Here is a 21,083-nt window from a genome sequence, read left to right as displayed (position 1 = left end):
AGGTCCAAGGGATACAGTAAACCTGAAGTGAAGCATCGGCTTCCAAAACTGGAGTCACAGGAGAGGTTCAAATCATAGAAAATTCGAGTGACAGTCCTCTTGTACTTAAGTCAGCATTGTGCCTTTTGTATTAAATTCGGACGCAATTTCTGTGTTTCATCGTCAATAAGAAGGTGCAAGGTATACAGTAAATCTGAAGTGATGCATCGGAATCTAAACCTGGATTCACAGGAGAGGTTCAAATCATAGAAAGTTAGGTCAGCCCTCTTTTACTTAAGTCGGCATTGTGCCTTTTGTATTAAATTCGGATGCAATTTCTGTGTTTCATCGTCAACAAGGAGGACCAAGGTATACACTAAACCTGAAGTGAAGCATCGGAATCTAAAACTGGACTCACAGGAGAGGTTCAAATCATAGAAAGTTAAAGTGTCAATCCTCTTTTACTTAAGTCGGCATTGTGACTTTGTATTAAATTCGGATGCAATTTCTGTGTTTGATCGTCAATAAGATGGTCCAAGGGATACAGTATACCTGAAGTGAGGCATCGGAATCTAAAACTGAACTCGCAGGAGAGGTCCAAATCATAGAAAGTTAGAGTGTCAGTCCTCTTGTACTTATATCGGCATTGTGCCTTTTGTATTAAATTCGGATGCAATTTCTGTGTTTCATTGTCAACAAGAAGGTCCTAGGTATATAGTAAATCTGAAATGTAGCATCGGAATCTAAAGCTGGACTCACAGGAGAGGTTCAAATCATAGAAAGTTATAGTGTCAATCCTTTTGTACTTAAGTCGGCATTGTGCCTTTTGTATTACTTTCAGATGCAATTTCGGTGTTTCATCGTCAATAAGAAGGTCCAAGGGATACAGTAAACCTGAAGTGAAGCATCCGAATCTGAAACTGGACCCACAGGAGAGGTTCAAATCATAGAAATTTAAAGTGTCAGTCCACTTGTACTTAAGTCGGCATTGTGCCTTTTTTATTAAAGTCGGATGCAATTTCTGTGTTTCATCGTCAATAAGATGGTTCAAGGTATACAGTAAACCTGACTTGAAGCATCGGAATCTAAAACTGGGCTCGCAGGAGAGGTCCAAACCATAGAAAGATATAGTGTCAGTCCCATTGTACTTAAGTCGGCATTGTGCTTTTTTATTAAATTCGGATGCAATATCTGTGTTTCATCGTCAATAAGAAGGTCCAAGGTATACAGTAAACCTGAACTGAAGCATCGGAATCTAAAACTGGACTCACAGGAGAGGTTCAAATCATAGAAAGTTAGAGGGTCAGTCCTCTTGTACTTAAGTCGGCATTGTGCCTTTTGTATTAAATTCGGATGCAATTTCTCTGTTTCTTCGTCAATAAGAAGGTGCTCGGTATATAGTTAACCTGAAATGAAGCATCGGAATCTAAAACTGGACTCACAGGAGAGGTTCAAATCATAGAAAGTTCGAGTGTCAGTCCTCCTGTACTTAAGAAGGCATTGTGCTTTTGTATAAAATTGGGATGCAATTTCTGTGTTTCATCGTCAACAAGAAGGACCAAGGTATACACTAAACCTGAAGTGAAACATCGGAATCTAAAACAGGACTCACAGGAGAGGTTCAAATCATAGAAAGTTAAAGTGTCAATCCTCTTGTACTTAAGTCGGCATTGTGCCTTTGTATTAGATTCGGATGCAATTTCTGTGTTTGATCGTCAATAAGAAGGTCCAAGGGATACAGTAAACCTGAAGTGAAGCATCGGAATCTAAATCTGAACTCGCAGGAGACGTCCAAATCATAGAAAGTTAGAGTGTCAGTCCTCTTGTACTTATATCTGCATTGTGCCTTTTGTATTAAATTCGGATGCAATTTCTGTGTTTCATTGTCAACAAGAAGGTCCTAGGTATATAGTAAATCTGAAGTGTAGCATCGGAATCTAAAACTGGACTCACAGGAGAGGTTCAAATCATAGAAAGTTAGAGTGTCAATCCTTTTGTACTTAAGTCGGCATTGTGCCTTTTGTATTACTTTCAGATGCAATTTCTCTGTTTCATCGTCAATAAGATGGTGCACGGTATACAGTAAACCTGGAATGAAGCATCGGAATCTAAAACTGGACTCACAGAAGTGGTTCATATCATAGAAAGTTAGAGTGTCAGTCCTCTTGTACTTAAGTCGGCATTGTGAATTATTTATTAAATTCGGATGAAATTTCTGTGTTTCATCGCCAATAAGAAGGTCCAAGGTGTACAGTAAACCTGAAGTGAAGCATCGGCTTCCAAAACTGGACTCACAGGAGAGGTTAAAATCATAGAAAATTAGAGTGACAGTCCTTATGTACTTAAGTCGGCATTGTGCCTTTTGTATTAAATTCGGATGCATTTTCTGTGTTTCATCGTCAATAAGAAACTGCAAGGTATACAGTAAACCTGAAGTGATGCATCGGAATCTAAAACTGGACTCACAGGAGAGGTTCAAATCATAGAAAGTTAGAGGTCAGTTCTCTTGTACTTAAGTCGGCATTGTGCCTTTTGTATTAAATTCGCATGCATTTTCTGTGAATCATCCTCAATAAGAAGGTCCAAGGGATATAGTAAACCTGAAGTGAGGCAACGGAATCTAAAACTGGACTCGCAGGAGAGGTTCAAATCATAGAAAGTTAGAGTGTCAGTCCTCTTGTACCTAAGTCGTCATTGAGCCTTTTGTATTAAATTCGGATGCAATTTCTGTGTTTCATCGTCAATAAGAAGGTCCAAGGTACACAGTAAACCTGAAGTGAAGCATCGGCTTCCAAAACTGGACTCACAGGAGAGGTTCAAATCGTAGAAACTTAGTGTCTCAGTCCTCTTGTACTTAAGTCGGCATTGTGCCTTTTGTATTAAATTCGGATGCTATTTCTGTGTTTCATCGTCAATAAGAAGGTCCAAGGTGTACAGTAAACCTGAAGTGAAGCATCGGCTTCCAAAACTGGAGTCACAGGAGAGGTTGAAATCATAGAAAGTTAGAAGGTCAGCCCTCTTTTACTTAAGTCGGCATTGTGCCTTTTGTATTAAATTCGAATGCAATATCTGTGTTTCATGGTCAATAAGATGGTGCACGGTATACAGTAAACCTGGAATGAAGCATCGGAATCTGAAACTGGACTCACAGTAGTGGTTCAAATCGTAGAAAGTTAGAGTGTCAGTCCTCTTGTACTTACGTCGGCATTGTGAATTATTTATTAAATTCGGATGCAATTTCTGTGTTTCATCGTCAACAAGAAGGACCAAGGGATACAGTAAACCTGAAGTGAAGCATCGGAATCTAAAACTGGACTCACAGGAGAGGTTCAAATCATAGAAAGTTAAAGTGTCAATCCTCTTGTACTTAAGTCGGCATTGTGATTTTGTATTAAATTCGGATGCAATTTCTGTGTTTCATTGTCAATAAGAAGGTCCAAGGTATATAGTAAATCTGAAGTGTAGCATCGGAATCTAAAACTGGACTCACAGGAGAGGTTCAAATCATAGAAAGTTAGAAGGTCAGCCCTCTTGTACTTAAGTCGGCATTGTGCTTTTTGTATTAAATTCGGATGCAATTTCTCTGTTTCATCGTCAATAAGATGGTGCACGGTATACAGTAAACCTGGAATGAAGCATTGGAATCTAAAACTGGACTCACAGAAGTGGTTCATATCGTAGAAAGTTAGAGTGTCAGTCCTCTTGTACTTAAGTCGGCATTGTGAATTATTTATTAAATTCGGATGCAATTTCTGTGTTTCATCGTCAATAAGAAGGTCCAAGCTGTACAGTAAACCTGAAGTGAAGCATCGGCTTCCAAAACTGGACTCACAGGAGAGGTTCAAATCATAGAAAATTAGAGTGACAGTCCTCTTGTACTTAAGTCGGCATTGTGCCTTTTGTATTAAATTCGGATGCTATTTCTGTGTTTCATCGTCAATAAGAAGGTCCAAGGTGTACAGTAAACCTGAAGTGAAGCATCGGCTTCCAAAACTGGAGTCACAGGAGAGGTTGAAATCATAGAAAGTTAGAAGGTCAGCCCTCTTTTACTTAAGTCGGCATTGTGCCTTTTGTATTAAATTCGAATGCAATATCTGTGTTTCATTGTCAATAAGATGGTGCACGGTATACAGTAAACCTGGAATGAAGCATCGGAATCTGAAACTGGACTCACAGTAGTGGTTCAAATCGTAGAAAGTTAGAGTGTCAGTCCTCTTGTACTTACGTCGGCATTGTGAATTATTTATTAAATTCGGATGCAATTTCTGTGTTTCATCGTCAACAAGAAGGACCAAGGGATACAGTAAACCTGAAGTGAAGCATCGGAATCTAAAACTGGACTCACAGGAGAGGTTCAAATCATAGAAAGTTAAAGTGTCAATCCTCTTGTACTTAAGTCGGCATTGTGATTTTGTATTAAATTCGGATGCAATTTCTGTGTTTCATTGTCAATAAGAAGGTCCAAGGTATATAGTAAATCTGAAGTGTAGCATCGGAATCTAAAACTGGACTCACAGGAGAGGTTCAAATCATAGAAAGTTAGAAGGTCAGCCCTCTTGTACTTAAGTCGGCATTGTGCTTTTCGTATTAAATTCGGATGCAATTTCTCTGTTTCATCGTCAATAAGATGGTGCACGGTATACAGTAAACCTGGAATGAAGCATTGGAATCTAAAACTGGACTCACAGAAGTGGTTCATATCGTAGAAAGTTAGAGTGTCAGTCCTCTTGTACTTAAGTCGGCATTGTGAATTATTTATTAAATTCGGATGCAATTTCTGTGTTTCATCGTCAATAAGAAGGTCCAAGCTGTACAGTAAACCTGAAGTGAAGCATCGGCTTCCAAAACTGGACTCACAGGAGAGGTTCAAATCATAGAAAATTAGAGTGACAGTCCTCTTGTACTTAAGTCGGCATTGTGCCTTTTGTATTAAATTCGGATGCATTTTCTGTGTTTCATCGTCAATAAGAAGGTGCAAGGTATACAGTAAACCTGAATTGAAGCATCGGAATCTAATACTGGACTCACAGGAGAGTTTCAAATCATAGAAAGTTAGAGTGTCAGTCCTCTTGAACTTAATTGGGCATCGTGCCTTTTGTATTAAATTGGGATGCAATTTCTGTGTTTCATCGTCAATAAGAAGGTGCAAGGGATACAGTAAACCTGAAGTGAAGCATCGGAATCTAAAACTGGACTCGCAGGGAGGTTAAAAATATAGAAAGTTAGAGTGTCAGTCCTCTTGTACTTAAGTCGGCATTGTGCATTTTGTATTACATTCAGATGCGATTTCTTGGGGTTCATCGTCAATAAGAAGGTCCAAGGTATACGGTAAACCTGAAGAGAAGCATCGGAATCCAAAACTGGACTCACAGGAGAGGATCAAATCGTAGAAAGTTTGTGTGTCAGTCCTCTTGCACTTAAGTCGGCATTGTGCCTTTTGTATTACATTCGGATGCAATTTCTGTGTTTCATCGTCAATACGACGGTTCAAGGTATACGGTAAACCTGAAGTGAAGCATCGGAATCTAAAACTGGACTCACAGAAGAGGTTCAAATCATAGAAAGTTAAAGTGTCAGTCCGCTTGTACTTAAGTCGGCATTGTGCCTTTTGTATTAAATTCGGATGCAATTTCTCTGTTTCATCGTCAATAAGAAGGTGCTCGGTATATAGTTAACCTGAAATGAAGCATCGGAATCTAAAACTGGACTCACAGGATAGGTTCTAATCATAGAAAGTTAGAGTGTCAGTCCTCTTGTACTTAAGCCGGCATTGGGCCTTTTGTATAAAATTGGGATGCAATTTCTGTGTTTCACCGTCAACAAGAAGGACGAAGGTATACACTTAACCTGAAGTGAAGCATCGGAATTTAAAACTGGACTCACAGGAGAGGTTCAAATCATAGAAAGTTAGCGTGTCAGTCCTTTTGTACTTAAGTCGGCATTGTGCCTTTTGTATTAATTTTAGATACTATATCTGCGTTTCATCGTCAATAAAAAGGTCCTAGGGATACAGTAAACCTGAAGTGAAGCATCGGAATCTAAAACTGGACTCACAGGAGAGGTTCAAATCATAGAAAATTAAAGTGTCAGTCCTCTTGTACTTGAGTCGGCATTGTGTCTTTTGTATTTTATTCGGATGCAATTTCTGTGTTTCATCGTCAACAAGAAGGTCCAAGGGATACAGAAAACCTGAAGTGTAGCATCGGAATCTAATACTGGACTCACAGGAGAGGTTCAAATCATAGAAAGTTAGTGTGTCAATCCTTTTGTACTTAAGTCGGCATTGTGCCTTTTGTATTACTTTCAGATGCAATTTCTCTGTTTCATCGTCAATAAGATGGTGCACGGTATACAGTAAACCTGGAATGAAGCATCGGAATCTAAAACTGGACTCACAGAAGTGGTTCATATCATAGAAAGTTAGAGTGTCAGTCCTCTTGTACTTAAGTCGGCATTGTGAATTATTTATTAAATTCGGATGAAATTTCTGTGTTTCATCGCCAATAAGAAGGTCCAAGGTGTACAGTAAACCTGAAGTGAAGCATCGGCTTCCAAAACTGGACTCACAGGAGAGGTTAAAATCATAGAAAATTAGAGTGACAGTCCTTATGTACTTAAGTCGGCATTGTGCCTTTTGTATTAAATTCGGATGCATTTTCTGTGTTTCATCGTCAATAAGAAACTGCAAGGTATACAGTAAACCTGAAGTGATGCATCGGAATCTAAAACTGGACTCACAGGAGAGGTTCAAATCATAGAAAGTTAGAGGTCAGTTCTCTTGTACTTAAGTCGGCATTGTTGCCTTTTGTATTAAATTCGCATGCATTTTCTGTGAATCATCCTCAATAAGAAGGTCCAAGGGATATAGTAAACCTGAAGTGAGGCAACGGAATCTAAAACTGGACTCGCAGGAGAGGTTCAAATCATAGAAAGTTAGAGTGTCAGTCCTCTTGTACCTAAGTCGTCATTGAGCCTTTTGTATTAAATTCGGATGCAATTTCTGTGTTTCATCGTCAATAAGAAGGTCCAAGGTACACAGTAAACCTGAAGTGAAGCATCGGCTTCCAAAACTGGACTCACAGGAGAGGTTCAAATCGTAGAAACTTAGTGTCTCAGTCCTCTTGTACTTAAGTCGGCATTGTGCCTTTTGTATTAAATTCGGATGCTATTTCTGTGTTTCATCGTCAATAAGAAGGTCCAAGGTGTACAGTAAACCTGAAGTGAAGCATCGGCTTCCAAAACTGGAGTCACAGGAGAGGTTGAAATCATAGAAAGTTAGAAGGTCAGCCCTCTTTTACTTAAGTCGGCATTGTGCCTTTTGTATTAAATTCGAATGCAATATCTGTGTTTCATGGTCAATAAGATGGTGCACGGTATACAGTAAACCTGGAATGAAGCATCGGAATCTGAAACTGGACTCACAGTAGTGGTTCAAATCGTAGAAAGTTAGAGTGTCAGTCCTCTTGTACTTACGTCGGCATTGTGAATTATTTATTAAATTCGGATGCAATTTCTGTGTTTCATCGTCAACAAGAAGGACCAAGGGATACAGTAAACCTGAAGTGAAGCATCGGAATCTAAAACTGGACTCACAGGAGAGGTTCAAATCATAGAAAGTTAAAGTGTCAATCCTCTTGTACTTAAGTCGGCATTGTGATTTTGTATTAAATTCGGATGCAATTTCTGTGTTTCATTGTCAATAAGAAGGTCCAAGGTATATAGTAAATCTGAAGTGTAGCATCGGAATCTAAAACTGGACTCACAGGAGAGGTTCAAATCATAGAAAGTTAGAAGGTCAGCCCTCTTGTACTTAAGTCGGCATTGTGCTTTTTGTATTAAATTCGGATGCAATTTCTCTGTTTCATCGTCAATAAGATGGTGCACGGTATACAGTAAACCTGGAATGAAGCATTGGAATCTAAAACTGGACTCACAGAAGTGGTTCATATCGTAGAAAGTTAGAGTGTCAGTCCTCTTGTACTTAAGTCGGCATTGTGAATTATTTATTAAATTCGGATGCAATTTCTGTGTTTCATCGTCAATAAGAAGGTCCAAGCTGTACAGTAAACCTGAAGTGAAGCATCGGCTTCCAAAACTGGACTCACAGGAGAGGTTCAAATCATAGAAAATTAGAGTGACAGTCCTCTTGTACTTAAGTCGGCATTGTGCCTTTTGTATTAAATTCGGATGCTATTTCTGTGTTTCATCGTCAATAAGAAGGTCCAAGGTGTACAGTAAACCTGAAGTGAAGCATCGGCTTCCAAAACTGGAGTCACAGGAGAGGTTGAAATCATAGAAAGTTAGAAGGTCAGCCCTCTTTTACTTAAGTCGGCATTGTGCCTTTTGTATTAAATTCGAATGCAATATCTGTGTTTCATGGTCAATAAGATGGTGCACGGTATACAGTAAACCTGGAATGAAGCATCGGAATCTGAAACTGGACTCACAGTAGTGGTTCAAATCGTAGAAAGTTAGAGTGTCAGTCCTCTTGTACTTACGTCGGCATTGTGAATTATTTATTAAATTCGGATGCAATTTCTGTGTTTCATCGTCAACAAGAAGGACCAAGGGATACAGTAAACCTGAAGTGAAGCATCGGAATCTAAAACTGGACTCACAGGAGAGGTTCAAATCATAGAAAGTTAAAGTGTCAATCCTCTTGTACTTAAGTCGGCATTGTGATTTTGTATTAAATTCGGATGCAATTTCTGTGTTTCATTGTCAATAAGAAGGTCCAAGGTATATAGTAAATCTGAAGTGTAGCATCGGAATCTAAAACTGGACTCACAGGAGAGGTTCAAATCATAGAAAGTTAGAAGGTCAGCCCTCTTGTACTTAAGTCGGCATTGTGCTTTTTGTATTAAATTCGGATGCAATTTCTCTGTTTCATCGTCAATAAGATGGTGCACGGTATACAGTAAACCTGGAATGAAGCATTGGAATCTAAAACTGGACTCACAGAAGTGGTTCATATCGTAGAAAGTTAGAGTGTCAGTCCTCTTGTACTTAAGTCGGCATTGTGAATTATTTATTAAATTCGGATGCAATTTCTGTGTTTCATCGTCAATAAGAAGGTCCAAGCTGTACAGTAAACCTGAAGTGAAGCATCGGCTTCCAAAACTGGACTCACAGGAGAGGTTCAAATCATAGAAAATTAGAGTGACAGTCCTCTTGTACTTAAGTCGGCATTGTGCCTTTTGTATTAAATTCGGATGCATTTTCTGTGTTTCATCGTCAATAAGAAGGTGCAAGGTATACAGTAAACCTGAATTGAAGCATCGGAATCTAATACTGGACTCACAGGAGAGGTTCAAATCATAGAAAGTTAGAGTGTCAGTCCTCTTGAACTTAATTGGGCATCGTGCCTTTTGTATTAAATTGGGATGCAATTTCTGTGTTTCATCGTCAATAAGAAGGTGCAAGGGATACAGTAAACCTGAAGTGAAGCATCGGAATCTAAAACTGGACTCGCAGGGAGGTTAAAAATATAGAAAGTTAGAGTGTCAGTCCTCTTGTACTTAAGTCGGCATTGTGCATTTTGTATTCCATTCAGATGCGATTTCTTGGGGTTCATCGTCAATAAGAAGGTCCAAGGTATACGGTAAACCTGAAGAGAAGCATCGGAATCCAAAACTGGACTCACAGGAGAGGATCAAATCGTAGAAAGTTTGTGTGTCAGTCCTCTTGCACTTAAGTCGGCATTGTGCCTTTTGTATTACATTCGGATGCAATTTCTGTGTTTCATCGTCAATACGACGGTTCAAGGTATACTGTAAACCTGAAGTGAAGCATCGGAATCTAAAACTGGACTCACAGAAGAGGTTCAAATCATAGAAAGTTAAAGTGTCAGTCCGCTTGTACTTAAGTCGGCATTGTGCCTTTTGTATTAAATTCGGATGCAATTTCTCTGTTTCATCGTCAATAAGAAGGTGCTCGGTATATAGTTAACCTGAAATGAAGCATCGGAATCTAAAACTGGACTCACAGGATAGGTTCAAATCATAGAAAGTTAGAGTGTCAGTCCTCTTGTACTTAAGCCGGCATTGGGCCTTTTGTATAAAATTGGGATGCAATTTCTGTGTTTCACCGTCAACAAGAAGGACGAAGGTATACACTTAACCTGAAGTGAAGCATCGGAATTTAAAACTGGACTCACAGGAGAGGTTCAAATCATAGAAAGTTAGCGTGTCAGTCCTTTTGTACTTAAGTCGGCATTGTGCCTTTTGTATTAATTTTAGATACTATATCTGCGTTTCATCGTCAATAAAAAGGTCCTAGGGATACAGTAAACCTGAAGTGAAGCATCGGAATCTAAAACTTTACTCACAGGAGAGGTTCAAATCATAGAAAATTAAAGTGTCAGTCCTCTTGTACTTAAGTCGGCATTGTGTCTTTTGTATTTTATTCGGATGCAATTTCTGTGTTTCATCGTCAATAAGAAGGTCCAAGGGATACAGAAAACCTGAAGTGTAGCATCGGAATCTAATACTGGACTCACAGGAGAGGTTCAAATCATAGAAAGTTAGATGGTCAGTCCTCCTGAACTCAAGCCGGCATTGTGCCTTTTGCATTAGATTGGGATGCAATTTATGTGTTTCATCGTCAATAAGAAGGTCCAAGGGATATAGTAAACCTAAAGTGAAGCATCGGAAAATAAAACTGGACTCCCAGGGGAGGTTCAAATCATAGATAGTTAGAGTGTCAGTCCACTTGTACTTAAGTTGGCATTGTGCCGTTTGTATTAAATTCGGATGCAATATCTGTACTTCATCGTCAATAAGAATGTCCAAGGTATACAGTAAACCTGAAGTGAAGCATCGGAATCTAAAACTGGACTCACAGGAGAGGTTCAAATCATAGAAATTTAGAGTGTCAGTCCTCTTGTACTTAAGTCGGCATTGTGCCTTTTGTATTAAATTCGGATGCAATTTCTCTGTTTCATCGTCAATAAGAAGGTGCACGGTATACAGTAAACCTGAAGTGAAGCATCGGAATCTAAAACTGGACTCACAGGAGAGGTTCATATCATAGAAAGTTAGAGTGTCGGTCCTCTTGTACTTATGTCGGCATTGTGCCTTTTTTATTAATTTCGGATGCAATTTGTGTGTTTCATCGTCAGTAAGAAGGTCCAAGGTATACAGTAAATCTGAAGTGAAGCATCGGAATCTAAAATTGGACTCACAGGAGAGGTTCAAATCATAGAAAGTTAGAGTGTCAGTCCTTTTGTACTTAAGGCGGCATTGTGCCTTTTGTATTACATTCGGATGCCTTTTCTGTGTTTCATCGTCAATGAGAATGTCCAAGGTATACACTAAACCTGAAGTGATGCATCAAAATCTAAAACTGTACCCACAGGAGAGGTACAAATCATAGAAAGTTAGAGTGTCAGTCCTCTTGTACTTAAGTCGGCATTGTGCTATTTGTATGAGATTCGGATGCAATTTCTGTGTTTCATCGTCAACCAGAAGGTCCATGGTATACAGTACACATGAAGTGAAGCATCGGAATCTAAAACTGGACTCACAGGAGAGGTTCAAATCATAGAAGGTTTGAGTGTCAGTCCTCTTATACTTAAGTCGGCGTTGTGCCTTTTGTATTAAATTTGGATGCAATTTCTGTGTTTCATCGTCAATAAGAACGACCAAGGTATACACTAAACCTGAAGTGAAGCATCGGAATCTAAAACTGGGCTCACAGGAGAGGTTCAAATCATAGTAAGTTAGAGTGTCAGTCCTCTTGTACTTATGTCGGCATTGTGCCTTTTGTATTAAATTCAGATGCAATTTCTGTGTTTCATCGTCAATAAGAATGTCCAAGGTATACAGTAAACCTGTAGTGAAGCATCGGAAGCCAAAACTGGTCTCTCAGGAGAGGTTCTAATTATAGAAAGTTAGAGTGTCAGTCCTCTTCTACTTAATTTGGCATAGTGCCATTTGTATTAAAACTGGGATGCAATTTCTGAGTTACATCGTCAATAAGAAGGTCCAAGGGATACAGTAAACCTGAAGTGAAGCATCGGAATCTAAAACTGGACTCACAGGAGAGGTTCAAATCATAGAAAATTAAAGTGTCAGTCCTCTTGTACTTAAGTCGGCATTGTGTCTTTTGTATTTTATTTGGATGCAATTTCTGTGATTCATCGTCAATAAGAAGGTCCAAGGGATACAGAAAACCTGAAGTGAAGCATCGGAATCTAATACTGGACTCACAGGAGAGGTTCAAATCATAGAAAGTTAGATTGTCAGTCCACCTGAAGTCAAGCTGGCATTGTGCCTTTTGCATTAAATTGGGATGCAATTTATGTGTTTCATCGTCAATAAGAAGGTCCAAGGGATATAGTAAACCTAAAGTGAAGCATCGTAATATAAAACTGGACTCCCAGGGGAGGTTCAAATCATAGATAGTTAGAGTGTCAGTCCACTTGTACTTAAGTTGGCATTGTGCCGTTTGTATTAAATTCGGATGCAATATCTGTACTTCATCGTCAATAAGAATGTCCAAGGTATACAGTAAACCTGAAGTGAAGCATCGGAATCTAAAACTGGACTCACAGGAGAGGTTCAAATCATAGAAATTTAGAGTGTCAGTCCTCTTGTACTTAAGTCGGCATTGTGGCTTTTGTATTAAATTCGGATGCAATTTCTCTGTTTCATCGTCAATAAGAAGGTGCACGGTATACAGTAAACCTGAAGTGAAGCATCGGAATCTAAAACTGGACTCACAGGAGAGGTTCATATCATAGAAAGTTAGAGTGTCAGTCCTCTTGTACTTAAGTCGGCATTGTGCTATTTGTATGAGATTCGGATGCAATTTCTGTGTTTCGTCGTCAACAAGAAGGTCCATGGGATACAGTACACATGAAGTGAAGCATCGGAAACTAAAACTGGACTCACAGGAGAGGTTCAAATCATAGAAGGTTTGAGTGTCAGTCCTCTTGTACTTAAGTCGGCGTTGTGCCTTTTGTATTAAATTTGGATGCAATTTCTGTGTTTCATCGTCAATAAGAACGACCAAGGTATACACTAAACCTGAAGTGAAGAATCGGAATCTAAAACTGGGCTCACAGGAGAGGTTCAAATCATAGTATGTTAGAGTGTCAGTCCTCTTGTACTTATGTCGGCATTGTGCCTTTTGTATTAAATTCAGATGCAATTTCTGTGTTTCATCGTCAATAAGAATGTCCAAGGTATACAGTAAACCTGTAGTGAAGCATCAGAAGCCAAAACTGGTCTCTCAGGAGAGGTTCTAATTATAGAAAGTTAGAGTGTCAGTCCTCTTCTACTTAATTTGGCATAGTGCCATTTGTATTAAAACTGGGATGCAATTTCTGAGTTACATCGTCAATAAGAAGGTCCAAGGGATACAGTAAACCTGAAGTGAAGCATCGGAATCTAAAACTGGACTCACAGGAGAGGTTCAAATCATTGAAACTTAGAGTGTCAGTCCTCTTGTACTTAAGTCGGCATTGTGCCTTTTGTAATTAATTCGGATGCAAATTCTGTGTTTCATTGTCAATCAGAGGGCCAAGGGATACAGTAAACCTGAAGTGAAGCATCGGAATCTAAAACTGGACTCGCAGGGAGGTTAAAAATATAGAAAGTTAGAGTCTCAGTCCTCTTGTACTTAAGTCGGCATTGTGCATTTTGTATTACATTCAGATGCGATTTCTGGGGTTCATCGTCAATAAGAAGGTCCAAGGTATACGGTAAACCTGAAGAGAAGCATCGGAATCTAAAACTGGACTCACAGGAGAGGTTCAAATCATAGTAAGATAGAGTGTCAGTCCTCTTGTACTTATGTCGGCATTGTGCCTTTTGTATTACATTCGGATGCAATTTCTGTGTTTCATCGACAATACGACGGTTCAAGGTATACTGTAAACCTGAAGTGAAGCATCGGAATCTAAAACTGGACTCACAGAAGAGGTTCAAATCATAGTACGTTAGAGTGTCAGTCCGCTTGTACTTAAGTCGGCATTGTGCCTTTTGTATTAAATTCGGATGCAATTTCTCTGTTTCATCGTCAATAAGAAGGTGCTCGCTATATAGTTAACCTGAAATGAAGCGTCGGAATCTAAAACTGGACTCACAGGATAGGTTCAAATGATAGAAAGTTAGAGTGTCAGTCCTCTTGTACTTAAGCCGGCATTGGGCCTTTTGTATAAAATTGGGATGCAGTTTCTGTGTTTCACCGTCAACAAGAAGGACGAAGGAATACACTAAACCTGAAGTGAAGCATCGGAATTTAAAACTGGACTTACAGGAGAGGTTCAAATCATAGAAAGTTAGCGTGTCAGTCCTTTTGTACTTAAGTCGGCATTGTGCCTTTTGTATTAATTTTAGATACTATATCTGCGTTTCATCGTCAATAAGAAGGTCCTAGGGATACAGTAAACCTGAAGTGAAGCATCGGAATCTAAAACTGGACTCACAGGAGAGGTTCAAATCATAGAAAATTAAAGTGTCAGTCCTCTTGTACTTAAGTCGGCATTGTGTCTTTTGTATTTTATTCGGATGCAATTTCTGTGTTTCATCGTCAATAAGAAGGTCCAAGGGATACAGAAAACCTGAAGTGAAGCGTCGGAATCTAATACTGGACTCACAGGAGAGGTTCAAATCATAGAAAGTTAGATTGTCAGTCCTCCTGAACTCAAGCCGGCATTGTGCCTTTTGCATTAAATTGGGATGCAATTTATGTGTTTCATCGTCAATAAGAAGGTCCAAGGGATATAGTAAACCTAAAGTGAAGCATCGGAATATAAAACTGGACTCCCAGGGGAGGTTCAAATCATAGATAGTTAGAGTGTCAGTCCACTTGTACTTAAGTTGGCATTGTGCCGTTTGTATTAAATTCGGATGCAATATCTGTACTTCATCGTCAATAAGAATGTCCAAGGTATTCAGTAAACCAGAAGTGAAGCATCGGAATCTAAAAGTGGACTCACAGGAGAGGTTCAAATCATAGAAATTTAGAGTGTCAGTCCTCTTGTACTTAAGTCGGCATTGTGCCTTTTGTATTAAATTCGGATGCAATTTCTCTGTTTCATCGTCAATAAGAAGGTGCACGGTATACAGTAAACCTGAAGTGAAGCATCGGAATCTAAAACTGGACTCACAGGAGAGGTTCATATCATAGAAAGTTAGAGTGTCAGTCCTCTTGTACTTGTGTCGGCATTGTGCCTTTTTTATTAATTTCGGATGCAATTTCTGTGTTTCATCGTCAGTAAGAAGGTCCAAGGTATACAGTAAATCTGAAGTGAAGCATCGGAATCTAAAATTGGACTCACAGGAGAGGTTCAAATCATAGAAAGTTAGAGTGTCAGTCCTTTTGTACTTAAGGCGGCATTGTGCCTTTTGTATTACATTCGGATGCCTTTTCTGTGTTTCATCGTCAATGAGAATGTCCAAGGTATACACTAAACCTGAAGTGATGCATCAAAATCTAAAACTGTACTCACAGGAGAGGTTCAAATCATAGAAAGTTAGAGTGTCAGTCCTCTTGTACTTATGTCGGCATTGTGCCTTTTGTATTAAATTCAGATGCAATTTCTGTGTTTCATCGTCAATAAGAATGTCCAAGGTATACAGTAAACCTGTAGTGAAGCATCGGAAGCCAAAACTGGTCTCTCAGGAGAGGTTCTAATTATAGAAAGTTAGAGTGTCAGTCCTCTTCTACTTAATTTGGCATAGTGCCATTTGTATTAAAACTGGGACGCAATTTCTGTGTTTCATCGTCAATAAGAACGACCAAGGTATACACTAAACCTGAAGTGAAGCATCGGAATCTAAAACTGGGCTCACAGGAGAGGTTCAAATCATAGAAACTTAGAGTGTCAGTCCTCTTGTACTTAAGTCGGCATTGTGCCTTTTGTAATTACTTCGGATGCAATTTCTGTGTTTCATTGTCAATCAGAAGGTCCAAGGGATACAGTAAACCTGAAGTGAAGCATCGGAATCTAAAACTGGACTCACAGGAGAGGTTCAAATCATAGAAACTTAGAGTGTCAGTCCTCTTGTACTTAAGTGGGCAATGTGCCTTTTGTAATAATTTCGGATGCAATTTCTGTGTTTCATCGTCAATAAGTAGGTCTAAGGTATACAGTAAACCTGAAGTGAAGCAACGGAATCTAAAACTGGGCTCACAGGAGAGGTTCAAATCATAGAAAGATAGAGAGTCAGACCTCTTGTACCTAAAACGGCATTGTGACTTTTGTATTAAATTCGGATGCAATTTCTGTGTTTCATCGTCAATAAGAAGGTACAAGGGATACAGTAAACCTGAAGTTAAGCATCAGAATCTAAAACTGGACTCACAGGAGAGGTTTAAATCATAGAAAGTTAGAGTGTCAGTCCTCTTGTACTTAAGTCGGCATTGTGAATTTTTTTTGTATTAAATTCGGATGCAATTTCTCTGTTTCATCGTCAATAAGAAAGTGCACGGTATACAGTAAACCTGAAGTGAAGCATCGGATTCTAAAACTGGATTCACAGGAGAGGTTCAAATCATAGAAAGTTAGAGTGTCAGTCCTCTTGTACCTAAGTCGGCATTGTGCCTATTGTATGAGATTCGGATGCAATTTCTGTGTTTCATCGTCAATAAGAAGGTCCATGGGCTACACTACACCTCAAGTGAAGCATCGGAATCTGAAACTGGACTCACAGGAGAGGTTCAAATTATTGAAAGTTAGAGTGTCAGTCCTCTTGTACTTAAGTCGCCATTGTGCCTTTTCTATTAAGTTCGGATGCAATTTCTCTGTTTCATCGTCAATAAGAAAGTGCACGGTATACGGTAAACCTGAAGTGAAGCATCGGAATCTAAAACTGGACTCACAGGAGAGGTTCAAATCATAGAAAGTTAGAGTGTCAGTCCTCTTGTACCTAAGTCGGCATTGTGCCTTTTGTATGAGATTCGGATGCAATTTCTGTGTTTCATCGTCAATAAGACAGTCCATGGGATACAGTACACCTTAAGTGAAGCATCGGAATCTAAAAATGGACACACAGGAGATTTTCAACTCAAAGAAAGTTAGAGTGTCAGTCCTCTTGTACTTAATTTGGCATTGTGCCATTTGTATTAAAACTGGGATGCAATTTCTGTGTTTCATCGTCAATAAGAAGGTCCAAGGTATACAGTAAACCTGAAGTGAAGCATCGGAATCTAAAACTGGACTAACAGGATAGGTTCAAATCTTAGAAAGTTACAGTGTCAGTCCTTTTGTACTTAAGTCGGCATTGTGCCTTTCGTATTAAATTCTAATGCAATGTCTGTGTTTCATCGTAAATAAGAAGGACCAAGGTATACACTAAACCTGAAGTGAAGCATCGGAATCTAAAACTGGACTCACAGAAGAGGTTCAAATCATAGAAAGTTAGAGTGTCATACCTCTTGTACCTAAGTCGGCATTGTGCCTTTTGTATTAAATTCGGATGCAATTTCTGTGTTTGACCGTCATTAAGAAGTCCAAGGGATACAGTACACCTGAAGTGAAGCATCGGAATCTAAAACTGGACTCGCAGGGGAGGTCCAAATCATAGAAAGTTAGAGTGTCAGTCCTCTTGTACTTAAATCAGCATTGTGCCTTTTGTATTAAATTCGGATGCAATTTCTGTGTTTCATTGTCAATGGGAAGGTCCAAGGGATACAGTAAACCTGAAGTGAAGCATCGGAATCTAAAACTGGACTCACAGGAGAGGTTCAAATCATAGAAACTTAGAGTGTCAGTCCTCTTGTACTTAAGTTGGCATTGTGCCTTTTGTAATAATTTCGGATGCAATTTCTGTGTTTCATCGTCAATAAGTAGGTCCAAGGTATACAGTAAACCTGAAGTGAAGCATCGGAATCTAAAACTGGGCTCACAGGAGAGGTTCAAATCATAGAAAGTTAAAGAGTCAGACCTCTTGTACTTAAACCGGCATTGTGACTTTTGTATTAAATTCGGATGCAATTTTTGTGTTTCATCGTCAATAAGAAGGTACAAGGGATACAGTAAACCTGAAGTTAAGCATCAGAATCTAAAACTGGACTCACAGGAGAGGTTTAAACCATAGAAAGTTAGAGTGTCAGTCCTCTTGTACTTAAGTCGGCATTGTGCCTTTTGTATTAAATTCGGATGCAATTTCTCTGTTTCATCGTCAATAAGAAAGTGCACGGTGTACGGTAAACCTGAAGTGAAGCATCGGAATCTAAAACTGGACTCACAGGAGAGGTTCAAATCATAGAAAGTTAGAGTGTCAGTCCTCTTGTACCTAAGTCGGCACTGTGCCTTTTGTATGAAATTCGGATGGAATTTCTTTGTTTCATCGTCAATAAGACGGTCCATGGGATACAGTACAATTTAAGTGAAGCATCGGAATCTAAAAATGGACACACAGGAGATTTTCAACTCAAAGAAAGTTAGAGTGTCAGTCCTCTTGTACTTAATTTGGCATTGTGCCATTTGTATTAAAACTGGGATGCAATTTCTGTGTTTCATCGTCAATAAGAAGGTCCAAGGTATACAGTAAACCTGAAGTGAAGCATCGGAATCTAAAACTGGACTAACAGGAGAGGTTCAAATCTTAGAAAGTTACAGTGTCAGTCCTTTTGTACTTAAGTCGGCATTGTGCCTTTCGTATTAAATTCTAATGCAATGTCTGTGTTTCATCGTAAATAAGAAGGACCAAGGTATACACTAAACCTGAAGTGAAGCATCGGAACCTAAAACTGGACTCACAGAAGAGGTTAAAATCATAGAAAGTTAGAGTGTCAGTCCTCTTGTACCTAAGTCGGCATTGTGCCTTTTGTATTCAATTCGGATGCAATTTCTGTGTTTGATCGTCATTAAGAAGTCCAAGGGATACAGTACACCTGAAGTGAAGCATCGGAATCTAAAACTGGACTCGCAGGAGAGGTCCAAATCATAGAAAGTTAGAGTGTCAGTCCTCTTGTACTTAAATCAGCATTGTGCCTTTTGTATTAAATTCGGATGCAATTTCTGTGTTTCATTGTCAATAAGAAGGTCCAAGAGATACAGTAAACCTGAAGTGAAGCATCGGAATATAAAACTGGACTCACAGGAGAGGTTCAAATCATAGAAAGTTAGAGTGTCAGTCGTCTTGAACTTAAGTCAGCATTGTGCCTTTTGTATTACATTCGGATGCAATTGCTGTGTTTCATCGTCAATAAGAAGGTCCAAGGGATACAGTAAACCTGAAGTGAAGCATCGGAATCTACAACAGGACTCACAGGAGAGGTTCAAATCATAGAAAATTAAAGTGTCAGTCTTCTTGTACTTAAGTCGGCATTGTGACTTTTGTGTTAAATTCGGATTTCATTTCTGTTTTTCATCGTCAATACGAAGGTCCAAGGGATACAGTAAACCTGAATTTAAGCATCGGAATCAAAATCTGGACTCGCAGGAGGGGTTCAAATCATAGAAAGTTAGAGTGCCATACGTCTTGAACTTAAGTCGGCATTGTGCCTTTTGTATTACATTCGGATGCAATTTCTGTGTTTCATCGTCAATAAGAAGGTCCAAGGGATACAGTAAACCCGCAGTGAAGCATCGGAATCTACAACAGGACTCACAGGAGAGGTTCAAATCATAGAAAGTTAGAAGGTCAGCCCTCTTGTACTTAAGTCGGCATTGTGCTTTTTGTATTAAATTCGGATGCAAGTTCTCTATTTCATCGTCAATAAGATGGTGCGCGGTATACAGTAAACCTGGAATGAAGCATCGGAATTTAAAACTGGACTCACCGAAGTGGTTCATATCGTGGAAAGTTAGAGTGTCAGTCCTATTGTACTTAAGTCGGCATTGTGAATTATTTATTAAATTCGGATGCAATTTCTGTGTTTCATCGTCAATAAGAAGGTCCAAGGTGTACAGTAAACCTGAAGTGAAGCATCGGCTTCCAAAACTGGACTCACAGGAGAGGTTCAAATCATAGAAAATTAGAGTGACAGTCCTCTTGTACTTAAGTCGGCATTGTGCCTTTTGTATTAAATTCGGATGCATTTTCTGTGTTTCATTGTCAATAAGAAAGTGCAAGGTATACAGTAAACCTGAATTGAAGCATCGGAATCTAATACTGGACTCACAGGAGAGGTTCAAATCATAGAAAGTTAGAGTGTCAGTCGTCTTGAACTTAATTGGGCATCGTGCATTTTGTATTAAATTGGGATGCAATTTCTGTGTTTCATCGTCAATAAGAAAGTCCAAGGGATACAGTAAACCTGAAGTGAAGCATCGGAATCTAAAACTGGACTCGCAGGGAGGTTAAAAATATAGATAGTTAGAGTGTCAGTCCTCTTGTACTTAAGTCGGCATTGTGCATTTTGTATTACATCCAGATGCGATTTCTGGGGTTCATCGTCAATAAGAAGGTCCAAGGTATACGGTAAACCTGAAGTGAAGCATCGGAATTCAAAACTGGACTCACAGGAGAGGATCCAATCGTAGAAAGTTTGTGTGTCAGTCCTCTTGCACTTAAGTCGGCATTGTGCCTTTCGTATTAAATTCGGATGCAATTTCTGTGTTTCATCGTCAATACGACGGTTCAAGGTATACTGTAAACCTGAAGTGAAGCATCGGAATCTAAAACTTTACTCACAGAAGAGGTTCAAATCATAGAAAGTTAGAGTGTCAGTCCTCTTGTACTTATGTCGGCATTGTGCCTTTTGTATTAAATTCGGATGCAATTTCTCTGTTTCATCGTCAATAAGAAGGTGCTCGGTATATAGTTAACCTGAAATGAAGCATCGGAATCTAAAACTGGACTCACAGGAGAGGTTCAAATCATAGAAAGTTAGAGTGTCAGTCCTCTTGTACTTAAGCCGGCATTGGGCCTTTTGTATAAAATTGGGATGCAAATTCTGTGTTTCACCGTCAACAAGAAGGACGAAGGTATACACTAAACCTGAAGTGAAGCATCGGAATCTAAAACTGGACTCACAGGAGAGGTTCAAATCATAGAAAGTTAGAGTGTCAGTCCTCTTGTACTTATGTCGGCATTGTGCCTTTTTTATTAATTTCGGATGCAATTTCTGTGTTTCATCGTCAGTAAGAAGGTCCAAGGTATACAGTAAATCTGAAGTGAAGCATCGGAATCTAAAACTGGACTCAC

This window comes from Schistocerca serialis, unplaced genomic scaffold (assembly GCF_023864345.2).
Source record: "Schistocerca serialis cubense isolate TAMUIC-IGC-003099 unplaced genomic scaffold, iqSchSeri2.2 HiC_scaffold_1362, whole genome shotgun sequence".
Lineage (NCBI taxonomy): Eukaryota > Metazoa > Arthropoda > Insecta > Orthoptera > Acrididae > Schistocerca > Schistocerca serialis.
This window is presented reverse-complemented; position numbering follows the sequence as displayed.